This window comes from Opisthocomus hoazin, chromosome 4 (assembly GCF_030867145.1).
Source record: "Opisthocomus hoazin isolate bOpiHoa1 chromosome 4, bOpiHoa1.hap1, whole genome shotgun sequence".
In the NCBI taxonomy this organism is placed as follows: Eukaryota; Metazoa; Chordata; class Aves; order Opisthocomiformes; family Opisthocomidae; genus Opisthocomus; species Opisthocomus hoazin.
The window spans coordinates 42,455,766-42,479,807 of NC_134417.1; the positions used below are offsets into that span (position 1 = coordinate 42,455,766).

At 37.5% G+C, this 24,042-nt stretch overlaps 1 protein-coding gene across 20 annotated transcripts in view; it reads right to left on the reverse strand.

Annotated features, from left to right (window-relative positions):
* The window catches only part of ARPP21 (cAMP regulated phosphoprotein 21), a 255,713-nt gene that overhangs the window by 112,823 nt on the left and 118,848 nt on the right, over positions 1-24,042 (reverse strand). Inside the window, exon 1 of one of the 20 annotated variants that reach the window (XM_075418774.1) lies at positions 2,472-2,557. The exons of the other annotated variants lie outside the window; for them this stretch is intronic. The gene's annotated coding sequence lies outside the window, so the exon portion shown is untranslated. Of the gene's footprint in view, positions 1-2,471; positions 2,558-24,042 lie in introns of those variants that run through there. 20 annotated transcript variants of the gene reach the window in all.

Below are 24,042 nucleotides of genomic sequence, written 5' to 3' on the forward strand. Positions count from 1 at the left end.
TTATTATTTTAATATATTATCTTTATCAACATAGGAACACTCCTAAAATTTCTTCTTGACTGTATTTATCAGAAAATACATTGGAATACAAATGCTTAGTTGGTGGTTTCTTTTGGATATTAATAGACTTAGGAGAGCACCATCCAGTGAGAACAGTTTACACAGACAAAATCTCACCAATAATGTCACCAATAATCTCACCAATTTTGCTGGCCACCACTATTCTGTCTAAAATCTTCCAAGAGGCATAGACACAATTTTGGCAATTTTCAATCAAGTCTGGAGATGCCTCTTGTTTTTAACTTTGAATCTCCTAAGAATGACTACTTTTTCTTGTCAGATCCACGTTCCCTTATTTTCTCCTTGTTTGAAGACCCTCTGAAGAAAAGCAAAATTAAGGTAGCGACGTTATTTTACTGTCTTAATACTACAGAGAAATTATAAACACATATAATAAATATCTTTATAGTTACATAAAAATGTACATTTTATGTACTTATGTATCTTTACATTTTAATATATGCATATTTGTATTTTATGTGAATACATTAATCCCATTTTGTTAGTCCCATTTTGGGTGTTCTCAGGCAATGCAGTTAAGCAGTAAATACCACACATTACAAAAAGAAGCCTCAAGCACGCTATGGACTGTATTCAATGCTCTATACTGCCATGGTTTCAGAAGAAAATGAAGAAAAATGCCAATTTTAAGTATAAATTAGAAGTTTAAATGCCTAATGATTAAATGCATGTTATAAAAGCCAATGAAACCGTCACATGTTTCGGCACAATGCTCCAAACGCTTAAGTGCCAAATATCCTCAGCTTATGTTCACTTACAAAAATGTTGATGTCTTTGCTATTTCTACCTAACGTCAATTCCCATGCCATCTCTAAAAATATTGTTAGAGGTTGTTTTCCCTATGTTAAAACCCATCTTAACATATGTACTGACATTACATCACATTTCCTCATTAGCAGCGCCAGTACAATATACTACACATTGCAATCAACTCCTGAAGAATCAAACAAAAAATCCAACTATAATACACCAATCAGGTATTTTATGCTGTCACCCTGACAGCCAGCAAGAGGAAGAAATCCTCTTCAAAAGCAGCTACAGTAGTGAAGAGGGGAAAGGCAGAACCCCATGTTACAGAACCAGCAGTGCCAGTTCACAGACTTGCAGCTTTGGCTTCTGAAAATACCTTGCCAGAAACCCTGTGGTTTCTGCATTATGTTTGTCTTTTACAGTGTGGAATTCCAGGTTCCATGAGATACCATGAACAAAAGAAAAGGCTGAAGAAGTGTTTCAATATCTGTTTGTGTTTTTTAGGGAAGAGATTATTACATATGTACGAAAGCGCGCTAAGCAGTTTTATTAAAAAAAGAAAAAATTTAATTGGCCACTCCACACATACCTAGCAAGAAAGCTTCATGATACACAAACTAATAAAAGAGCAATGAATACACAGCAGAAATCCAATTGTAAGCCAATGTCTCCAAGGAATATCTCCTATTAAATTCAAACTAGAAAAATAAATGTATTTAATCAAAAAGGACTTTCAAAAAACAATCAGAAAAACAGACACGGGTTGGTTTGTTTGAGTACTTTAAATCTTGTTATACAGATTGAAGTCTCCACAAGTTCAAATATGATTTTAAGAAAACTTCTATAATATCCAAAATTGTGTTTACCTGCTGTGAAACAATCTGTCTTACTTGGCACTAGAAACCACTAACTACATCAATGATCTAAAAATACTGAGATTTAAGTTACAGGAGAGAAGTGTGGGACTGAAGTTCTATAGCCTGTAATATATTTCATTTCCATTGCAGAGTGGCCGTATCATCACATTTTTTCATTGCTGTGCTCAGTAACAGAGAGTAAACAAAAATATGATTATAAAGCACAACACTGAAATGGTAGAGGAGAATATATTTTATGAAATTTGAAGAAGAAAAATGGAAGTGGTGAGACTTTACTATGACAAATTGATACATATCAAAGACAGCTCTATCATACAGATTCTTTACAGTAAAGATGTATTTCCAGGCTTGGGTCCCAGCCTGGACCTTAAACAAATGGGACCTTCATTTACTGGCCTTCAGTAAAGCAAAAGGCTTGCGTAAAAATTCAAGGTACGTCTAAGGTTTCAAAATTTAATGAATACTTTGGAACTTCAGCTGCCCTAAATTCTTTAACTGAAACTTCATATTGGCTGGTTATGAATATCTTTGTGGTATTCAATCACATGATGCAGTGATATTTATTTTTGTCCTCCATACATTTAAAAAAGTGCACCTGTGAGTGAACTGTTTTTCACCCATTTAATCATACTTTGAATCTAGGCTGACCTTCCCCTTGCAAGAACTGAAACCATCATTTTGTGTAAAACACAAAATCTGTTTAGTCAATACTTCTTAAGATGTAATGCTATGCTATTTGAGCCTCAGGACTTGTTTTGATACCTTCAAGATTTTCAAAGGCTGATGAAACATGACGCAACTATGAGAAAGGGCAAGTCAATAAGCACTCCTGTCGTTGTAAGTCCAGTTCTGAGGAGCCGCAATCCTTCTTACAAATCACCCTTCCTAATAAAAAAAGACAATAAAACATTCAAAGAATAAGGTAAAATGTCAAAGTGCAACAGCAAGAATTTTATGCCCTTGTCTTTTCTTCTGACGTTAAAAATCATCTGCCTGAGAATTTTATGCAAAAGACAATAAAAATAGTAAAACTAGCTTATTGTATGTTTTGCTTGATTTACGACACATTCTACAGCAAAACAAATCTTCTGATAAAGTATTTCTTAAAAAGCTGTATCTACTGTACAATTTGAAGCACTGAGAAGAGGGGAAGAGGGGAGAATCACAGTTTCATACAAAAGAATAATGCAAAGGAACTATTCCACAAATGATATTATAAGTGCTACAATATCTCAAAATCACACAAAGCAATTACAAAATTTGGTTTGAGTGTTAATTAAAAAAAAAACAAACAACCCCACACGAAATCGCTACTAAAGATGCTCTATCTCAAGGTGTGGTTAAAACACCCAGGGACTTGTTATATATATATGTGCCAACTATAAGCAAGCTTACGGATATTCCAAGTTTTAGCAGATACCAGCAGGAGCAAGAGTAAATAATCACAAACCAGCAACTCTGCAGAGAGTCACTGGGCTTTCAATAACGTATGACTTCTAAACAACTGAGTGAAATCTTTCACCCCATTACAGAAATAGAAAAACCCTAGTCTAAAATACCAAAACTTTTCTCACCATAACAAGTTTCTCTTTGTGACTGAGTAATCACCTGACAGCATTAAAGTTATAGTAATATTTTAAAACAAACTTAAGGGAGGACTTGAAAAAATAATTTTAAAACAAAATATATCTGAAATTAGCTTCAGCTGCTTTAGAGTGTTTACTTGTTTTCCAAAATACTTCAAGTAAAAAGAGTTGCATCTCTGAGCAATTTCTCTTTTCCTTAAAATTCGGAAATCCAACTGACATTCCAGGAAGTCCTTCTGCTGAACAGGACTGACTGGGCTGCATTTTTTTTTCCTTTTGTCACTGCCCAGGTTTCCATGCTGCATAGGTGATTTTTCACAGCTCTTACAGATAAGCATTGGCTTTTATACGCACGTACAATACATACAGAACAACTGGACAAGTTTTATTAACTTTTTCCTGTTGCACTTCTGGGAGAAGAAAATGAAACTGTTGCATACCTCAAAACATAAAGTATCTTGCAGCAAGTTCAGTGCTGTAACTTACTTTTAAGTAGGTCCATAGCTGTCATGAGTCAGTAAACTTGCGGGCACAGTATAGGCTGTCCTCTAAACATCCAAGTAACTGATCTTTAGTGAATTTCCACAGTTTAGGAACGACCAAGAACAGGTCCACTAGCAACTCGTGTAACAGCACCACACAGTCTGATGAATCAATGGCTCAACTAAACACCATCAGCAAAACTAGGTTTGTTTTGAGTTGAGAATCACGCCAGAAAAGCCCTGATCCTCAGAAACTCCTGCACGCTTGGAGATTTGAACCCACCTCAAGTCTCTGTTCTCAGCAAGCGTCACATCTAAGAGACACTTTTTGTGTCAGAGAACAATTAAACAGACAAAACTCCAAGGAACAGTACTTCGTGTTTCTCTCTTCTTTCTACCCCTCTTCTGAATCTTGGTAATCCTGAAAAAAGCTGTTGAGTTAGCCAGTCAGCTCACAGAAAACAAACATACAAGTTGGGACCTCCCTGCTAGTACATGACCATAAAAATATTTGGTTTTATTAACAATCAACCTCATCTTGACCTATAAGCAAGGAGTCTTGAAGTTGGGGCTGTCAGAGCTACTGCCTCACAGTACATCTTCCAAAACCAATGCAAGATTATCAGCAGTTGCAAAGATAACACCTCTGAAACCATGAAAAGCTGTAGCTGCCTTTTAAATATTTCAGATAACACCATGCCTTTAAAGTCTAATTTGTCATTTTAACTAGAACTACAAAATAAAATGGATTGCATCCCATTTGATCAGGGAAAAAACTTTTTAATCTGTTTTTATCCAGTATCCTCCACACTAAATTTTGACAGCAGCAGCTTGGCGTTACCATAATACAGGAAACAAGTCCACCAGTCAATACGAGACAAGAATGTGATAAGTATGTTTAGGTACAAAACAAAATCTGTATTAAAACTGTACAAGTCCTATCAGCATTCTGTTAATCAATATCAAACTGCAGTTTCTCAAAATGTAGGGCAATAAAGACTCTTAAATATTCATTAACATCCAAGGAAAGTCAGACACCAAAATATCACAGACCCTACAAAAATTCCAGCTTCTTATCATAATAAAACTAAATAGTATTTCTGTATTTCAACTCCATTCAAATATAAGACCCAAATCGAACAGGATAAAGAACGGATGAGACTCAAAGTAGGCTAGAAGGAGATGACAACAGCCCACGAGTACCACCACCGGGCTAGAGGACAGACCGAGGGTTGCTATGCTGCCACGGCAGCTTGGTGATGTTAGATTCAGCAATCACTGCGAGTTTACATCCTCCCAGTTCAGGGTTTTAGTAACCCACTGACATCTACATGGTGTAGCCCTGGCACGGGACCTGTTAATTGTACAGCAGTACAAGAGCCAAAGGCTGGCTAGATTGCAAAGTGATATGACACTTACCAGTCAGCAGAATAGAAGTGTAGTTTAAGTATCCCTTTACCTGTGTCTGTAAGTAGTATTTCAATCTGTTTGTCTAAAAACATTTATCAGAGATCATTTGGAACTTACTGAGATAAAATGAGGCTGTAATGGGAGTTCACTGTTTTACACTTCTCATTTCACTGCATGATTTATTTCTTTTTGTATCAGTTTTCACTGTGAAAACATTAAATGAAGGAGAAGGACTGGTTGCTACGCAGAGTTCACAGGGATACCAAGATGGCATTCATGACATGATTTTTATCCCCAGTGGACACAGAAAAAATTTTACATGCAAAAAGAAAAAAAATACATTAATACATAATTTAATACAATTAATAGATAAAAAATATTTCAGAAACACAGAAGGCAAGATTTGCAAAGTGATGGCTCCCACCGCATGCATAATGTGTTCTAATGAATATTGTGTATTGCTGTATTCCATGTTTTATGTCTTAACACATACGTGAAATTTAGCCTGATTGTGACTGTTGCAGGAGCCATAGGCAGCCATCCTGACAATTTCAATCTCCACTGCAATGTTGTACTAATGGAGTTTTGGTACTTAATCTCCTTGTTTCTTTCAAAAAAAGTGAGGAAAAAAAAGGAAAAGATACAGGGAAACAGGGCAAGAAAAAGGAGTAGGAATATTACCACTTCTGTATGTTCTAATTCTTTTAGTCCATGGTGAACTTGGTATTTCAAAAGAGCTAAGTGCACCAAGTATTAGGAAACCAGTACTTACATTAATACACCTTTAAAACACCATGCAGGCAAATCCACTATCCTTTTCATGTACTGCTTTGCCACAGCAAGTCCAATGCGCATTAACACCAACACAGATCCCCTTTATCATGTTTCCCAGGTACGATGCAGCCAGCCAAGACAAGACCTGTGTGTCTCAGTTGACTTAAAGATCTTACATTTTCCATTAACAGGTCATAGCAAGATCTTCTTTGGCCAAAGGGAAATTCTTCGGTCTAGAATAATATGGCACCAAAAATCATACTAAGTGACAATGAGTTCTGAAGACAGAGGAACTCAATCTAAAGGGAAGCAATGTTTCCTCTTTCCTTACCACCAGCAGACAGACACAAGGTCTACGGCCTAATCCATCCTCATGAGCCATGTGAAAAGACATCATCCTGTAACTCTTACAACATTTGCTGTATATGTTGTTTATTCAGTTTGCATGTTTCTTACTTTCCCATCCCCTTTTCATCTTCTCAGTACAGACAAAGCCTATGAGACTGCACAATAGTTAAACCAGTGGGACCTGACCAACTCTTCAGTATCACTACAACAATTCTGAACACTAATAGTTATTTCTAGCTTGGGCAATCATTCTCAAAAAAAAAAAAAAAATACACCACACCAAAAAACAAATAACCCCCCAAAAACCCCACTATCTTTTGCTCAAAGGGCTTTTCCTTTATATTTAATTTTTCCAGTTCTTACCCCAACCTTGGTGTTCCACCCATGTACACACACACCCCAATTAAAGAGAGGAAAGTTCTGGCCACTAGAAGAGTGTTCCCTTGTCTGTCTTCTCCCACAAAAAAAACTTGAACACACTATTGCATCCTGAAACTTCCAATTTCAGAGCGACAAAAGGCTAAGAAAGACCTGATTTTTTTTCAGATATGTCTTCAAGAACAAGGAGTAGAGAGGGAGTTTACTGCTCTTTTTCATTTTCTTTCTTCATCTGACTTTTCCCAATCCTTATCCGCACCATTACCATCTTAAAACCAGACAGGTTTTAGCCTGCCTCCAGTCTAACTGGAGAGCTAACAATAAAAGGTCTCATCTTTATTTTCGTATATGACTGTAGCCAAAGACAGGTGCAAAGGTTGCCAAATGTAATTGCTGACATGTCAATCTATGCCTAATGTTGCATTTTTTGTTATTCAACCAAAGGTTAGTATTCGAAAGATTAACAGTCTCCTAAAAGATAGCATCTGATAGAGCTGCCCAAATTTCAACTGTCTGGTTCAGCAAAGGGTCTTTCTCCTTTCTCGAAACCTTTGTTCTGGGAAACATTTAGACATCACAAAATCAAAATACCAAGGTGCTGAGAGCAGAAAAATACTGCAACAGACTAACCAACCTCCAGCATCCATACTGGTTGCTTGATTACTCAGAAAGAAACAACTAGGCAGGACTCGTTGGAGTGCCAACTAAATGAAACCTGTTCTAGTCACACTAGTCTACCTAGTCTACCAAAACCAACACCTCTCTCAAACATGCTTGCTTTGGCCAATAAAACTTCTACCTTTAAAAAACCAACATGTCCCAAAACATTTACCGACCTATCCACAACAATTTAGAGAATCATGCTTCTTTCACTGCAAGTGGTTTGTCATCAATTCTATAAAACCAAAGAAAGGACAGCCATAGCAGAACAGCAGCAATGATGGCTATTTTAAATGATGGTTTTAAAACCAGCAGTGAAGAAGTAGTCCCAGCATTTGTAAATATTTTACCACGTGCAATTCTGATCCATGCTCCTTGAAGCTGGTGAGACCAGAATGTCGCCATAAGAAGTTTTTATGCTTTTAAGGACTAGCCTGATTCTTGGCTATCTTGTCTTCTGCCCAAAAATGCTGCATCTCTCATGTTCTGGCTACAGTGACAAAAATATTGGCATTCTGGAAGCTCTGACATATATTCATTTTCATACTTAAGATAGCCTAAGAAATAAAGTATCTGACATTTCAGTACGTTGCACACGCATAAATGGCATACGTTAGTTTGCAACTTACATGGCTGCATAAAAATACTCCTGTAATCTTATGACATACAGAACCAAGATTATTGACAAGAATACTGCGCAGTATTATAAAACAAACCAGGAAAGAAAACTGAAAGTAAAATGACTTTCAAATGTGTTCTTACTCCTGTAACTTTCCACAAATCAATTAACTAATTTTAGGTTCACCAATATCATAATAAAGGTGCAAATTTGATGACACATTCATTGGCAAATGCTTTCCCACTCACTGTTAAGGAAGACTGTGACTTGACTTTATGAAAAAAAAAAACATGCTACAAATGCATCTGCCTCCAATGCTCTGTTTGGCTGCATGAACATGGATGTCTGCCTCTATTTCTGCATCTGCCTCCCACCTATGCCTGTTCAATGCAAAGGACCATTTTTTCAGTGTGTGGAACTAAAAATGGAAGAGTTTAATAAGACTTTGATATTGGCTGTAAACTCTAGGCAAAAATGGAAAATATAACTCTTACAGATATTCAATTAGGGAGGCTAGAATCAGTTTTTCAAAACAATTTGTAAGACTCCTCCTCAAGGGCTTCTCAATACAAAAACTTCTGAAGCATGAAGTCTCATGCAGGGGTAACTGAGAGAGGCAGTTCCCCTATTTTTTGGGGGTACCACCACTGGCATCGTAACAACTAATAGGCTACTCCCTGGAAAAGGGCAAAACACTTGGCTGCCCAGCAATCATTAACAGAGCATTACAAGACGGCTTGCATACTGCTGGTAGTGCACACACTGCTAGAAGACCTCCTCTAGAGGATATTCTTTCCCTTCCATTCATTATCAGATGCCTTATTATTATTCTCTGTACTGTAAGAAAGATCTCTCAAGTGTTTAACTTCTGGGTAGCCACTTTATTTGGGTTGCCACAGGTTCAAACGCAATATGAGAAACCTGTTTCAATTTCAGTGGAAGTAATTTTCTCAATATGCGAACATTTAATATCTTGTAACAATTGATTCAAATATCAGACTGCACTGAGTCCTCGCCACAGCAGAATTAGTAGTATTTCAGCTGAAGTTGTGATTGGCAAAGCTACTGTTCCAACGCTCCCGCACCACAGTCCTGTGTGGCTGCTGACTATAATTCCACCCATGTATTATTGGGGGCCTCAAGATCGGTTTACCTTCTTCTATACTGAAAATACTTATTCTACTGAAATCAAAACTCCTCTCATTTAAGTCCAAACATTAAACAGTTTGCATGAGCGACCTGACAAAACTAACCAAAATATGACAAAGCATTTAAACAACTTTTTCAAATTCTCTGAAACTAAAAATGTCTCCAGTTTTCTTTTACGTACACTTCTTCAGTTTTTATAATCACTATGAAAAAGGCTTGTTGACTTAGCATGTTAAATATTTGTATCAGTCCAAGAAGCCTGGGGTCTGAAGGGATAATTTAAGTACATTAAATTTATTTCTGTTTCAAGAGACACAACATAAAACTTCTTTCAGTGGTCTTTAGTTCCTCTGCCAAGCACTTCTCTGAGCATGTTCCAAACTCAAAATTACCTCCCAGGAGAGTATCTCAGGTTGGAACCTTCTTTCATTGTTTCTGGGTTTGCTCCTATATTATAGATTATTGGTTACAGATGTGAATTGGGGATGGCAAAAAAAGCCTTACAACTACCACATCTTTGTTTTCTTGGTCCTTTAGGAGATTCTATAGGAACTGAAGGAAGTCAATTTGCTTTTCGTCTATGGACTGTCTCTTGGGGAAGTCTGATCTCAAGGATGTACCATAAAACTTATGGACCTCTTTCCCTCCTGAAACGCATGTTTGTGGACACTTCTTACTCTCCCAGTTTAGCAAAACCACTGAGTATTTATGTGATACTTCAGAGCCTTTGACTATCCTTAGAAAATTCAGAAACAAAAGAACCTGACTAGGGCCCTTTGTTTCTTTAATGAAAAATGTTATTACAATACTGATTTTCTGGGGTGGGTTGCCTTTTTGTTTTTTGCCAAACACTGTATTATGCAGGTATGTAACTGGTGCGTACATGCGATTTTCAAGAACCAGAAATGCCATTAGTTTACCTGGTTAAATTTAACCTAAACATTTTTACTCCTTCCTTCTATCTTACCTATATTCTACTGGTCATAAACACAGTGAATGCAAAAATTCAGTTGCAGTGCAAGTACAGCTGAGCATTATATGCACATACAGGTGTATACATACAAGAAATCTGGGCACAAGTGAAACAAGGCAAAACAAGTCACTGAACAATAACTGCAGTCATATCTATTTTCACGCGGTTCTGTGGAAGCTAATGTCAGCGGAGTATCATTCTACGAAGGACAAATGGGTAGTGACATCCTGTAATCAGACACACACACGTAATTTAACACTAAGACCTTCACACCTGTTTTAGTAGATCAGACCTAATTTTTTTGTAGCATTACATCCTAAAGAAACACGCATGCAGACTAAATAGTGACACACACAGAAGACAACTTATGCTTCTGACATACTCTGTGTATAAATTTACTGAATGTAAGGGTACTTCTAATTGCTCAGACAATGGATATACATTCTCATCAGACAATCAGAAAACCAGCACAACAGCCTGTAACGCGATCCATACTTCACCATAGTAGGAAAACATTGTCTTCCAGCTCTACTGGCTGATACAAAAGGTTTTATCAGGCAATCTTGCCTTTCAAAGAGCAAATTAATGATAAATACATTAATGTTTTACTGCTGCTACAGGCTTATTACCAAATCTGGCTTTGGACTTTATGCCTCTAGTCATCTGTTTTTTTGCAAAATTTAAAATGCATTACACATTTCTGACTATACAAGAAACTACAAAGAAGCAAACAAAGAACTATCTATAACAGAGAAGCTGCTCTTGTACAGGCAGGGAAGACGGAACAGGCATAGGGGTATTCCCTGGTTCACAGAGGTGTGGGAAATGGGTAATCTCACGATATCAGAAATTTCAGAAAATTCAAAGGAACTCAAGGGCAGAGAAACAAGTGTTGGCTGGAGCTAGCTGCAGCAAGCAGAAAACTGTAATATTTCCTGCAGTAACCAAAAACTTGGGAGACCAAGAAAGGCACAATGCTCCAGGGCAACTGGAAAAGAAAAAGGATAACTCCTGTTTTAAATGAAACCCTTTTTTTTGATGTTGAAAACAAAACTGGAAAAGCAATTAACATACTTGTCCCAGCCACTCATCAATAGCTGGTACCTCCTCGGATAAGCACAGAAACAGGGGATGCACAATGGAAGTTACCTGCTGCACAGCAGTCAATATTAGTCCTCAAAATGAGCCTACAATAGCACTAAAAATACTGTAAAAATAGCCTAAAATTAACAGCATGGAGTAGTTATATGAGAACTATTAAGTGCTTTAATAAGAAAGTAAAATTATATTTTTATCCAATTTAAGCAGCACCTACACGTACAAGCCAGTGACACTGAGAACTGGTCGTCTTGGTACACAAACCAGTGAAGTCCAGGCCACATCCAAGCGCGAAACTATGATGCCACAGAAGTCAGTGGAAGCCTTAAAGGTAAGAGCCAGGACCTCTCATACATACAGAGCCCAGCAAACCAGACAATGTCTGGTTTTAAGTCACTTCTGTATGCCAGCCTCCAGAAAAAAAAACTGTCAAGTGAGAAAGAACAGATTCTAACACAGAGTCTCAAGATAAAAGTTGAAGTCCAAAGAGAGAGTAAAAGGTCATTAAATTCTTATGTACACCTACACAATCATTACAATATCATACATTTTCATGATACACTTGAAAAGCTGTTTAGAAAAATATTTACATTCTAACAATAAAACACAAAGGATTCATTTCAAATAGTAATTATTTTGGAATTGCAGCTGTATCAGGAAAACTAGTATTTTTGAAACACTGAATAGAGCACAAGGAATTAGAAATAATTATTGTTTATTAAAGGGGATGACCTTTTATAAACACTCCACTGAAAGTGAAGATAAAAGCACAAGAGGAGAATTCACATGCCTATAACAAAACAGGTCAAGTCTAATTTTTTCAAAATCTTCCCCGTCAAAATGTTTTGTCTATTAAATTTTGACCTGCAAAATAAAAATCTAGCTATTTAAGCGAAAACTGTGTGCAACACTTAAAGCTGGTATTTGTGGATGTATTCTTTCTACTTTCACATATCTTCAGGTTTAAAAAACAAACAGTTTGAAAAACTATCCTGGCAAGTGCTAACTTTTGACTACAGGCGATACATAAGCACATATTTCTAGACTTAGAATATAAAATAAACCAGCTGAAAGAAACCTATCAATTCTTTCAAGCTTTGCCTCAGCTACTGAAACTCTTAAATTTTAATATTGCTGTGACTTTTTTTTTTTTAATATATGGTGACTTTATTTTCAAACTCTGTTTATCTTGTACTTGTTCAAATTCTTCAACATTATCACCTGCTAGAACTACCAGAAACACGTTATTGCATGATTTGTCTGGAAAAGAATCACTAAACAGAGGCCGTAATAACCAACACTGACAGCAGAGAATAACAGCAGCAACAGGAAACCGAATGTCTTCATATTTGCTGTGGATATGATGACACACAAATAGTAACTCTGACAGAGTTAACTTGTGAAGGTACGATAACTTCATTGTATCTACCAATATTACCACAACAGAGGCTAAATGTACACTCCTGTAGCGCCTCTTCATTATAAAAGATTCTAAAATACCACAATCTGTAATTAAGGAGAAAAAACACATTCAGAGAACATAAGTACAAAAAATTACTATTTCCTTCCAGAGGAGGACACTGAGAAATACAGAGGTTAAATGAGTAATGAAGCTGGTCAAAACAAGAGCTAGAAGGGTAACCAGCATCCCTTTCCCCAGCTATGTGGCCCTCACTCTTCAGCATCTTCCATTCTTCAGTGCCCCCTTCAAACCCAGACACTTTTGTGGCAAGCAATGAACATGTGTGTACAAAAAGGACACAGAAACAAAACTGTAAGCATATTTCCAAAAAGTTGTCTATACACGAAGATATAGGGCACGTAACAAGAAACCTAGTTGTTCAGCATTTTTAACAATAATCTGGAAAAACCTTCCATGTTTCTTTTGTATGACCTCTTGAAGCACATGACAATTAACTAGAGAGCTTCTGGATCAAACTGTTTTAGGAACTACAAGATACTAGGTAGGAAAGTGAAAGAGCGAGAAAGTGAAAGAGCGAGAGAAATGCTTCTATTGATGCAAAATTCTGCCTACAGGATCCATTTTGTTATAAATTAATTGGACTGAAATAGCACTTACAAGTAATTTAAAATAATGGTTCAGATTCATTTCTTAAGAGAAATGAACTAAGAAATAAGCAGCATGCAAACCTGCATCATTACAGTGACAATAAACACGGGGAAAAACACGCAGTCATGTCAGCATCTAGATACCGAAGTGATGTCATATTAGTTATTTACAACAAATGCAGCACTGAAAGTGGACTGTTACTCTTCATATTTCTTCTACTAGTCCAATTAGCAGTGCCTACACTTTTCAAACCATCTTGTCATATTTCACTTACACAGGAGGAGTATTTCTCTGGGGTATCTTGAGGCTTGAGTACATCAGCTACACACCCACTGAAGTACACCACAGAGTACCAATACAAACCGAACAAGGCAATCATTAAGGACAATCAGCTCAATTTCACTTCAATGCTGCTTTCGTTCTTCCAGTTGAAAAGCGCCAGGGGTGACTTCTGAAGCCTTGCTGGGAATATTCATTTATACCATGGTTTTTATCCTCACTGTTTACCACACAGTACAGCCGCCAACACACAGTACAGATGTACTTTGGATCGCCACAGTTAATGGTTGGACAGTTTACTTCTCATTGGGGAGTGCAAATGATGCTGGAAGTGCATTTTTTGTATAAAAACAATTCCTTCGTTTTGTCTTCTTCCTCTATTCACTCCCCAAATTCATCTGTTCAAAAGTTTCACACTGATGAGAGATGGCTGGCTGCCTATTCTCCTTCCCGGGGGACATCTACACTTCTTAAAGGCCAGCATGAGGAAGGGAAATTCAGTGCTGGAGAATGTTTGGTAGAAAAAAATAAAAATAAAAATTGAACAATAGGGATTTCTAGTGCTCTAATACCTTCCTCTGAGTTACTGTCTCACAGTAGACCATTCACCTCTTGAAACTGTTTCATGCTACACGCTCACAACATGCTCATTTACCTGTCTTTGCTTTTTGGAAAACACATTTTTTCAGAAAGGATTTTTTTGTGAGGATATTGGTATGGCACGCAGTTCGCGAACTGACACTATCTGTAGCATTTGAATTTGTAGCTAATCCCACTGTCAGAAAGGCCCGTTTTTAAAGACATAAGTATTTTTAGAAGCCTTCACTGGAAAAGAATAACCCCAAAATTACCCAAATAACCTCAGACAGGCATTGGGAAGTAATGAAAATCTGTCTCTTTCCTGAAAAAAAAAAACAAACTGTAAGCGTATTTCACTACCTGTACCACAAAATACTCTTTAAAAAGGCAGTAGCCCTGATTTGTTGCTAGTGACTGAGCGAACGCATCCTCTCTCTTGGCACACTAGTTAGCTAATTTATAGAAGGGTCTACTTTTGTTTCCTGAAGTAAACAGGCATTTTATGACTATCGCATCCATCACCTACAGCCTGTGTATCGCACAGCGGAACAGGTCTCCGCTGGCCCTTTACCACTGCTGGACTTTTTCCGCACACATACACTACACAGCTAGGCATCAGAGGAAGCAGCTCTCCTACAGTGCCATGTAATCTCATTCACAGTAACGGTATCGGCCCAGTGTCATTCTCCTCATCTTAAGCTTGGGGGGTGTTTTTGCTTGGCTGTTCACCCCCCCCCCCCAAATCCTGTCTTTACTGGAATGCCAGAAAAAAAAAAAAAAAAGCAACCATAAAGGTCCTTTTCGTTTAGCTGACAACAGTGGGCACAAGAGTGAGGATTGTCAAGCCTGCATTCTGCATCTACAGTCACTGTGGTGGGCTAAAGAACATAAAGCAATGTTACTTTTATGCCAGCTTCCCTTAACATATAACAGGATTTCACTTGTTCCAATGTCTGAATTTAGCAGAAAGCTGAAAACCAGTGTTTTGCCTATCTTTCAAATGCAATCCAGTTGCTCTCTTATCCACTGCATCGAAAAGGCAGTTTAGCAGCAGACCGGTAGTACAGTCATTTTGGAAGCATCCCAGCTTAGCTTTGCTCAGAAATACAAATGTTGTATCTGAAACTTAGGAGACCACAAAATACGTGGATGAACATTTTGGAAGGATCCTCTAGCCATATCAGCTTCCTGCTGCAGAAACAGAATCCAGTTGCATATTTCTCTGAGTTACAGCAATAGGGTTATACGGACTAACGTTTTCATGCCGTTATTTGCAAGAGTTAAGACGAGAGAATTAAGTCCATAAATGCTTTCTTTCAGTCAACTTAAACCTAGGCTACATGAAAAAACAAGACCATCTCACCACCTTCCAAGTCTGTGCTACTCCAGACATTTACACACATGCTTTTAAAAATCACAAATCATCTCCTTAGCAAACAAGTGAACTCAAGAATTCAATTATCACTGACTACATTAAGAAGAGTACTGGCACCATCATCTGTGGAATAAATGACTTGTTAGCATGACATCCCTCCAAAACATGGGATGACTCCACACAACACAGCATTTTGTCTTAACTGGTGAGAGATGTTTTCAATTCAATGCTGCTTGAGAGACAACTGAGCTGACTATCAGTCTGAAGATTAACCCATAAAAAAAAGTCAGTTCATAACTACTATACATCATCTGTTCAGACTGCTGCCATCATTTCTTTATTAAGTTTCAGAATACTCAGAATGTTACTTTCATAATAAACTGACAGACTACAGCAGGCAATTAGTGAACTAGGCACTAATGACAATCAGATTTCTGAAAAACAAATAACTGAATTAAAGCCGCAATTGGCAGCTGAAGACAGGCGTTTCCCCTGCTATATCTCAGCAAGAACAAATGATGAGAGGTAAAAAAAAAATTAACAAAAATGTAGAAAAAAAAAAAATCAAGATTTCCAAGAAAAATAAATTTCAACTTTCAGATGATGGCAGCAAACCATGCTCCTTCAAACACAGCAGGTCTTCCACTTCTGTGAGAAAATTCAGCCAACAGTTCCTTTAATTCCCTGTCTTTACAAGGACCTTCCACATACGCATTTCACAAAAATGGATTATGTATTTAGTACTGGTCCTCAGATGTAAACAACTAGATGTTTCAGTAACTACCTTTACAATCAGTCTCCCCACTTTTGACCAGGATCTGCAGTTCCAAAATCATTACAATCAAAGATATGAGAAGAATACATAACCTTCAGCTTTTGGTGCAGCTTCCAAGCTTATTCAACAAGTATACAGACATGAAATATGAAATAACTCTCCATGTAAGAACTCAATCCATTTTTCGTCTTTTCATTGCACAACACAGTAATATCATATACTGCATGTAAGGTAATGCTGTAGAAGCTAAGCTAGCTGTTGGGACCTCCTGCTCAAATCACAGACAGCAGCCCATCTGAAAGGTCAGAGCGCCAACACGTGAAAAGTCTTTGACAACAAACACACTGTCAAAGGCATTTAATTTTGTGTCATTTCCATTATGCTTTGTTTTCCAAGCGACTGATAAACATGAAATTTATTGAAAATATTACTAATACAAGAAAAAAAAAAATCTACTTAAATAGACAAAGAGTTCAGGATACAACATTTTCCAGGAGCATCAAACCTGCACATGATTCTATGTAGCTACTGAATTTGAACGGAGGCCCCAACGCAACCCGGGTACACCGATATGAACTGTATACACGACGTTGTTCAGAAGAACAAGGTCTTCTAGATTCCACCACAAAACCTTTTGTTTCACAGATGCAATCAGAGCTGTTTTGGGACTCCTTAAAGGCATACCAAAACAAAGTCCAAACAATCTGGGACTGGCATATTTTGAATGATGATAATACACTTCATATAACATGCTTTATTATAAACTAACTGTCCAAATATCTACAGAATTATGTTATTTCTAGATGTGCACTACTATATGATGAACAAATAAAGTTTTCAGCCATTTCAAGCACGGGCAAGCAACTGATGTAGATGGAGGCGAGAAACAAAAGCTGGAAAACGTGAGCAAATGATGAAAAAACAAGAAAAGTCAGAAGGGTCAGTTTAACAAAGGAAAGTTCACACAAGGGGCACAACTTGCAAAAGCAAAAGCCCATGGAGACCACGAAGAATGGTCAGATGATGTAAGGAGCACAACAGAGACAACTGATGCATGCGTGGAAGCAGCCACGAAAGATGCAGAGACACAAATGCAACAGACTGCTTGAAATGCATACATCAAGAAAACAAGAAAAGAGTTTGCATTAAGACTGCAGTGAATTCCTCTAATACTTAACCTCCTGCGCTTCCAGCTATCTTTAAGTCAGGGCTATGGACTGGTTTTAAAGATCCCTCATTCGTATGTTACACCTAAACACACAGTAAGTCTCTAACTTCAGTGTGCTTTACTTCACACACTCTGCTGTTGCCAGAAGAATGCAACATTAGCTATATTTTTTTATTTTCTCTGCTGAAGTTGTAAGGCTACTTGAAATTATCTCCATTTTCCAACTTTACAATGCTTAATAACAATAGCACCTCAAGTTTCTGGCCCAAAAATACACCAGAGGTCAAAAGTGGAGCCTCTGAATTCTCTTGTTAAAATCATCTGTCTGGCAGTGACTAGACATTGAAATCACTTGTATATGCAGCTTATGTTTTGAGGAGCACTGGTATGTTACACCGTCATCCGCCAGCCTCATTCCAACTGTCGAGTACAAGTAATAAACGATACATTCCAGGGCAACGCTTAACTATGGATCAGAAGTACTTGGGTCACTTACGCTCCTCCTTTGTTACGACCCTGAGTCAACGCAAACGCAGTCCTGTGCCATAGAATTCGCTTGTAATACACAACTGAATTGCTCAGTCTGCTGTCATTCTTTAGGCAAGTCAAAGAATCAGGTTTTACTGCAGTTGCTGTCAAAGTACTGAAGTAATCAGAACTGATTTCGTTTTTCCACATACAGAAATTATGCTGCTTAATCGATAAAGTATTTTGTTAAGAAGTGCAGATATTTTACTGTCTTGTTTTCTAACACACTCTTATACGGATACAGTTTTATTACAGATGGCTTTGAAGTGCCTGACAACATCAATAAAGACGTGACACAAGTGTATGTTATTAAACACAAACAGGAACAGGTGTCAAAAGAATCCACATTTTGATTTTCATTGCCTGGACATTGAACATAACTATAACGTAGGAAAGAGTTAGCAGCAATTCTTTGAACATACAGCTCTCTAAGAAATTATCTGTACAGGAAAAATTATAATTAGCCTTCGTGAGTACAAATTATGTTCTCCGTTCTCCTTCCTGAAAAAAACCCTGAGGAGTAACAAACACATCAAAGAAATATCTGGGCTTTGAAAGAGGTAGGTGCCTGCCGCATCTTCCTCCCGCATTGCGGAAACGATCATGATGACAGAATGAGTGGACAGGGTGTCTGCAGAAACCACAGCCCCACGACTATGGCTATATGGTTACTGGCAGCATAACCACAGGCAGCCAAAATACTGCACCAAGATTTGTGTCCCAGTCTGCTCTTTTCTACCAATCCTCCTCCATTAATACAAAGGCCTTTACAGAAAAGTGTGAATTTACATGGTCACAGAGCACATCATGCTATCTCAGTAAATACTTAATTTATGAGGTTACTGGCATCCTGAGACAACAGTTACCCAGACAGGAACCAATTTATTCTCATAGAAGAACTGGCTACGTACTACAGAGCCTACGATCTTGCATGCCTCCCCAGGGCTCACCCACCAGCCTTTAAGCCAGGCTAAGAAGCATCATCCTAGTGCATGATGCTCTGTAGCTGCCCTCGGACCTTGGCAACAATTTAGTTCTCTTCCTTTCTGTTCTGCCAGGTAGGTGGCAGAGACGAGCAATTCAGCAACAGCAAAATTCAGAAGACATAGATCATTTACAGTTCCTACAACCTCACATTTGTGGAGATCAAGTGCAATTGCAATGGAGTACTCGCTTTGTCCTGATCCTCCATGCAAACACACATTGCACATATACAGATTTTATAATTATTATATTTATTGTTATTTTTAAATCAGAAAATAAATTATATCGAAAAAAGGCTAAACATCTATATATTTTCTCTGGGTGATCCACAACTCAAATTACTTCACCTTCAGGGAACGTCTCCTGAAAGTCCTCCTCTCCTTTGCTGTCCTCCTAATTCTGATGCCCCATAACCCAACTCCACATAACAAGCAGTACTACTGCCGCTAATCTTCCATCACACCCCTTACCCCACTGCTCCCTTGTCTCAGCCTCTGATTTTGAGATGGTCACTTCAAGAAACAGGTCATTCAAGGACTTCTTTCAACTGCTGTCACTTTCATCAACACACAGATTAAACAAAAGTTACATTATCCATCAGTAATAATTATCTTCAGTATTTTAACAGGATTCTTACGCTACCTGCGACATTTGTTGTCACTAGAGAACACTCCACTTTGCTGCTCAGATGCAGAACAGATTGCTATAGCATTGTGGAAAAGCCTATTGAGATACATAAAGCTGGTAAATACAATGCATTTTCCAATTTAGACTTGTTTTCTATGAATTAAAGCTTCCCCAAAAATCGTATCTGAATCAAAAATGCTTTTGTTATCATTTTCTTCATGGTAGTATGTATCACAAAAAACAGCACTTTAAGATGCCTTAAGTTACTCATTATGCTTTCCTTTTAGATCTATTTTCACAATTTTCTGGTTTTTTTTTTGTTGTTTTTTTGGGGTTTTTTTTTGGTTGGGTGAAGAAAGCTCTGATTTTTTTCTTAACGAACAAAAACCAAAAGCATGAAAGTCAGACCTCCTCACTTCAGATTTCATGGTTTATAAAATACACAAATTATAAAGCTATCAGACATTTCCCGGGCTCACATTAAAATCTGTAGTGAGCCTTCAGAGTGGACCGATTTATTTGATGTGTTTCTTCTAATGCTTTTATGACACCATAAACATTTCTGACTCCATGGCAAATACTTCATAATACATTAAGCAAGATCATTCAAAGGATTCAAAATGTTATGCCAATGGCAATGTATCTAGAAATGGATGTCACTTGAAAATGGAAAAAAATTAAAGTTTAGTCTGAGCTACTGCAATTTACTATTTACTTTTGTGCAACTGAAGGCAAAGCATTACAAATTAAGTACAATGGCACAAACACCCAAAAAGCACAAAGTAGGCATATTCTCCAGAAGTACATCATGCTGTACCTATTTCACACGAGAGCATCAACACCAAAGTCTGCTCCCCAGTAAAACTTCCCATTGAATTCAATGTTAATTAGCAAGGAGCATTTAACTGTACAACAATGTAATTGCATTTACAACACGCTTCTCATCACTGCAGTTTTCCTACACTAGCTACATTCAACCAAAAGGCCTTGACAACCCTTTTTTGCTCAGGAGCAAACTGTGATAACTTTCTTCACAGTAAATAAAGCACTACACCACAAGCAGCTCCGCAAGTCACCAAAACCAAGATGCATGCACTCCCTGCGAAAGAAAGCACCACAATCCGACTCCCATATTTAATGACATAGTGAAAATTTACAAAGTGTTTTTGGTATTGAAGGCACAGGGAAACTTCAATTGATAAGGCAATTAAAATACAAATACTGCAACAGGATAAATTAATCACAAAACTATTAGCTGTTCAGGCATGCTTTTGATGACAGAATTCAACTCCTAGAATATAAGACCAGCTCTGATAATTTTATGAAACCAGTAAAAATCACTGCTGTGTGGCCACAAAAACTGGGATGAAACAGAAGCCTGAAAGTAGTTGATCCATATACATTCGATTATTATGTTTTAGCACAGATCTCAAACAGAAAACAAAATTTTTGAGAAATAAAAAAAACGTTATTTAACAGTGGGGGAAGGTGTGTGGGGTTTTTTATTGTTGACTATTTTTTAACACTGTCCTGCTGGCCATTTAAGCTTTCCATTTACTCGAAAGCTTGAAGGCATCCAATAAAGGCAGCTTTATCAGTAGGAAGATGTTACGAAGCTTCTATAATTTTAACAGGGATGCTGTATAAACAGCTCATAAATAAATCGTAGTATTGCCTAAGACTAAACGAGAAATACTAGAAAGCATTAAATTACAAGAACACTTCTCATAGATTTCGCTTTCTCATGCTACTCTTCTTGTTAACTGTGACTCTTGGCCTGAAAAGATCAAGAGCAGACATCCAATTTGGAGAAAGAAGCATAAAAGTGTCCCAGTTTCTCTGTGAACAAGATCTTCTTTCACTCATAAAAACACACTTCTCACCTTACATACTTCAACATATGCTGTGTGAACACATCCGCCCTGAGAACGGTTTTATGTGGTTATTGCCTCCACATACTGCCAGTGACTAGAAAATACTCTAAAACCCCTGCTTCAGAAAGTCACTGGATATCCAGATCATAAATTTCAAATTCCCAGCTGTCACTGCCTAACTATGCCTTCTGCATTTCAGCTAAGTCATGCTGTACAACATTATCACTTTCTCACACTTCATAGCTTCTTCAACATTAAGAGAAAAAAATCTGTGAGCTGTCTAGTAGTATTTTTCACCATGTTTATCACAGTAGCAATTACTTCATGTAAATAACCCTTATGAACTTCTGTAAAATATTTTGTTTACTCCTTGTTTCTCTGTATTTCTCCCCATATTTAATCCACTTCTTTCCTCTCAGCAACTGAGAATTTAGGTGTAAGAGGGGAAAAAAAAATACTGATGTAACTTTTTCACATACCAGCTTATTACTTATTTAGGAATCTGGAATGATCTAACATCGTTTAAAGACCTCACCATACTATTAAAAATCGATACATTTGAATGAAAGGAGACCTGTTCCGCAACTCCTTTTTCCAGGGAGCCGTAAAGAAGTGTACTGATGACGGACTGCCTGAAAGCCTGGAAACCACACCAGTGAAAAAGGAAGCAGTAATAAATACTGGCAACATTATTAACAGGTGGAAAAGGGCAATTGTGGTAGGATATTACGAAAGTGTGTGCTTGGGGCTTTTTCCCTAAAGGTAGCACAGAGTTCCAATACTCTTCCCCTAGAATTAATGCCGTTCAGAAGTTTAGATTGCATATGCCAATCATTAAGTATAAATATAGATTATTTATGTATTCTTATAAACTAAGATAAGCTAAGGAAAAACATAAGACCTCTATATAAGGAGCACTCTTACATACAGTTATTGGCCATGCATTAAGTCTACCTACTGTAAAACAACCATATGAGGTAACATGGAGTCTAAAACGGGAGTTCTTTCAACCATCTAAGAAAACGATAAGCAATTTCGCTCTTAAGACCTATAACTAAGTGGTTTGGAACTTCACTGACAAAGGAGGGCTTACTTGGCAAGAACCCAACACAGATGTTATTGATCAAAAAATGAGTCTTAATTAATACAGAAAGAATTGTAGTTTTGTAATGTAATGTCTTTCATTTTTCTAATAAATTGTGAGTGCACACACACTGGCATACTCACACAAACTATAGTGGCTGTTACTATGATTTGGGTTTCAGTCTCCTTCTTAAACAAGAACTCAAGAAAAACATATCCTGTTACAAAGAGTAACCAGTACATCTATCTGAATTTATGGGCATCTTTAATATATTTCATAAAAAAAAAAAACAGGACCAGACATGAGTCATTCCTTGCACTTGTTCTGAAGGTCTTTCCTTGCTAGAAGATTTTATCATTAAAATATTACATAAAAATGAAGTATTTGTAATAGTTACAAACATGTATATTTATTTACATCTACACGTGTCTGAAAGACACAATGTCATTTATGAAGTGGAAAAATAAGAAAACAAAACAAAACCCAGCAATTAATCAGGGAGCCTTATCATCCAGGGATGGCCCGCGTAAGATTGGAATTGGTGTCATTTAACAGCTGTCAAAAACCAGATGCATGACCTCACATGGTTTGCATAATTTATCTGCAATTCCTTTTACCCAGCCTCAAAACGTGGAAAATCCTACTTACCTGGATTGCAGTTTGTCATCAAAACAGAACGCGCCCTAGAAATGCACGTTACCACGCAGATACAAAGATACTCATACACAATACTTTCAAGTCTTCAGAATCAAATGCTCTCCACTGTAATGTGCAGGGTCTTTGTCATATATTATGTGTGTGATGAGTGTTTCAATCTTCTGGAAGAAAGAGTGACCCATTTGGTGTTTCAATCTTCTGGAAGAAAGAGTGACCCATTTGCTTGACTTACTACCTGCTGACAACATTAACACAGAACTTCAAATCTAATAAACAAATGAGCAGGGGACAAACAGATTTTGCAAGTTTATTGCAGTGTAGTTACATTACTTCTCAAGTAGCCAATCTTTAATGATATTTTTGAAAACAGATTACTTAACACAAATAGCATTTCCTTTAAATAATCACGTAAGTTACAAACTCTCTTCACACCTGAGCAAATAAATTGAGCCGGGAGCACTCACCGGATCAAGCCACTCCTTTGTGAGTAATCCCTATAAACAAGGATTTGCCAAAATCACTTTCCTACTCTGAAATTAACACCATGAAAATTGATAATACCACTCAACGCAAGTTACAGACCCTGTATGTTACAAGCAGAAGGGCATACCATCAGCTGGTGTAAATCTATACCATTCTTAAAACCAATGGAACTACATCAATTTACAGCTGCTGAAGATTTGTCCCTGCGTGTCTCTTTAGCACTGCTACCGACATTGAACCAAACCCTGGATGCACTTCCAAATTTAAAGCTCCCATTGACTGTAGTGAGAGTGATGCCTACAGGAGGAAAGGCAGACTGTAAGCAAGCCATCCTAGAATTAGTGCACCTTCCCACCCGCCATTCACTCCAAG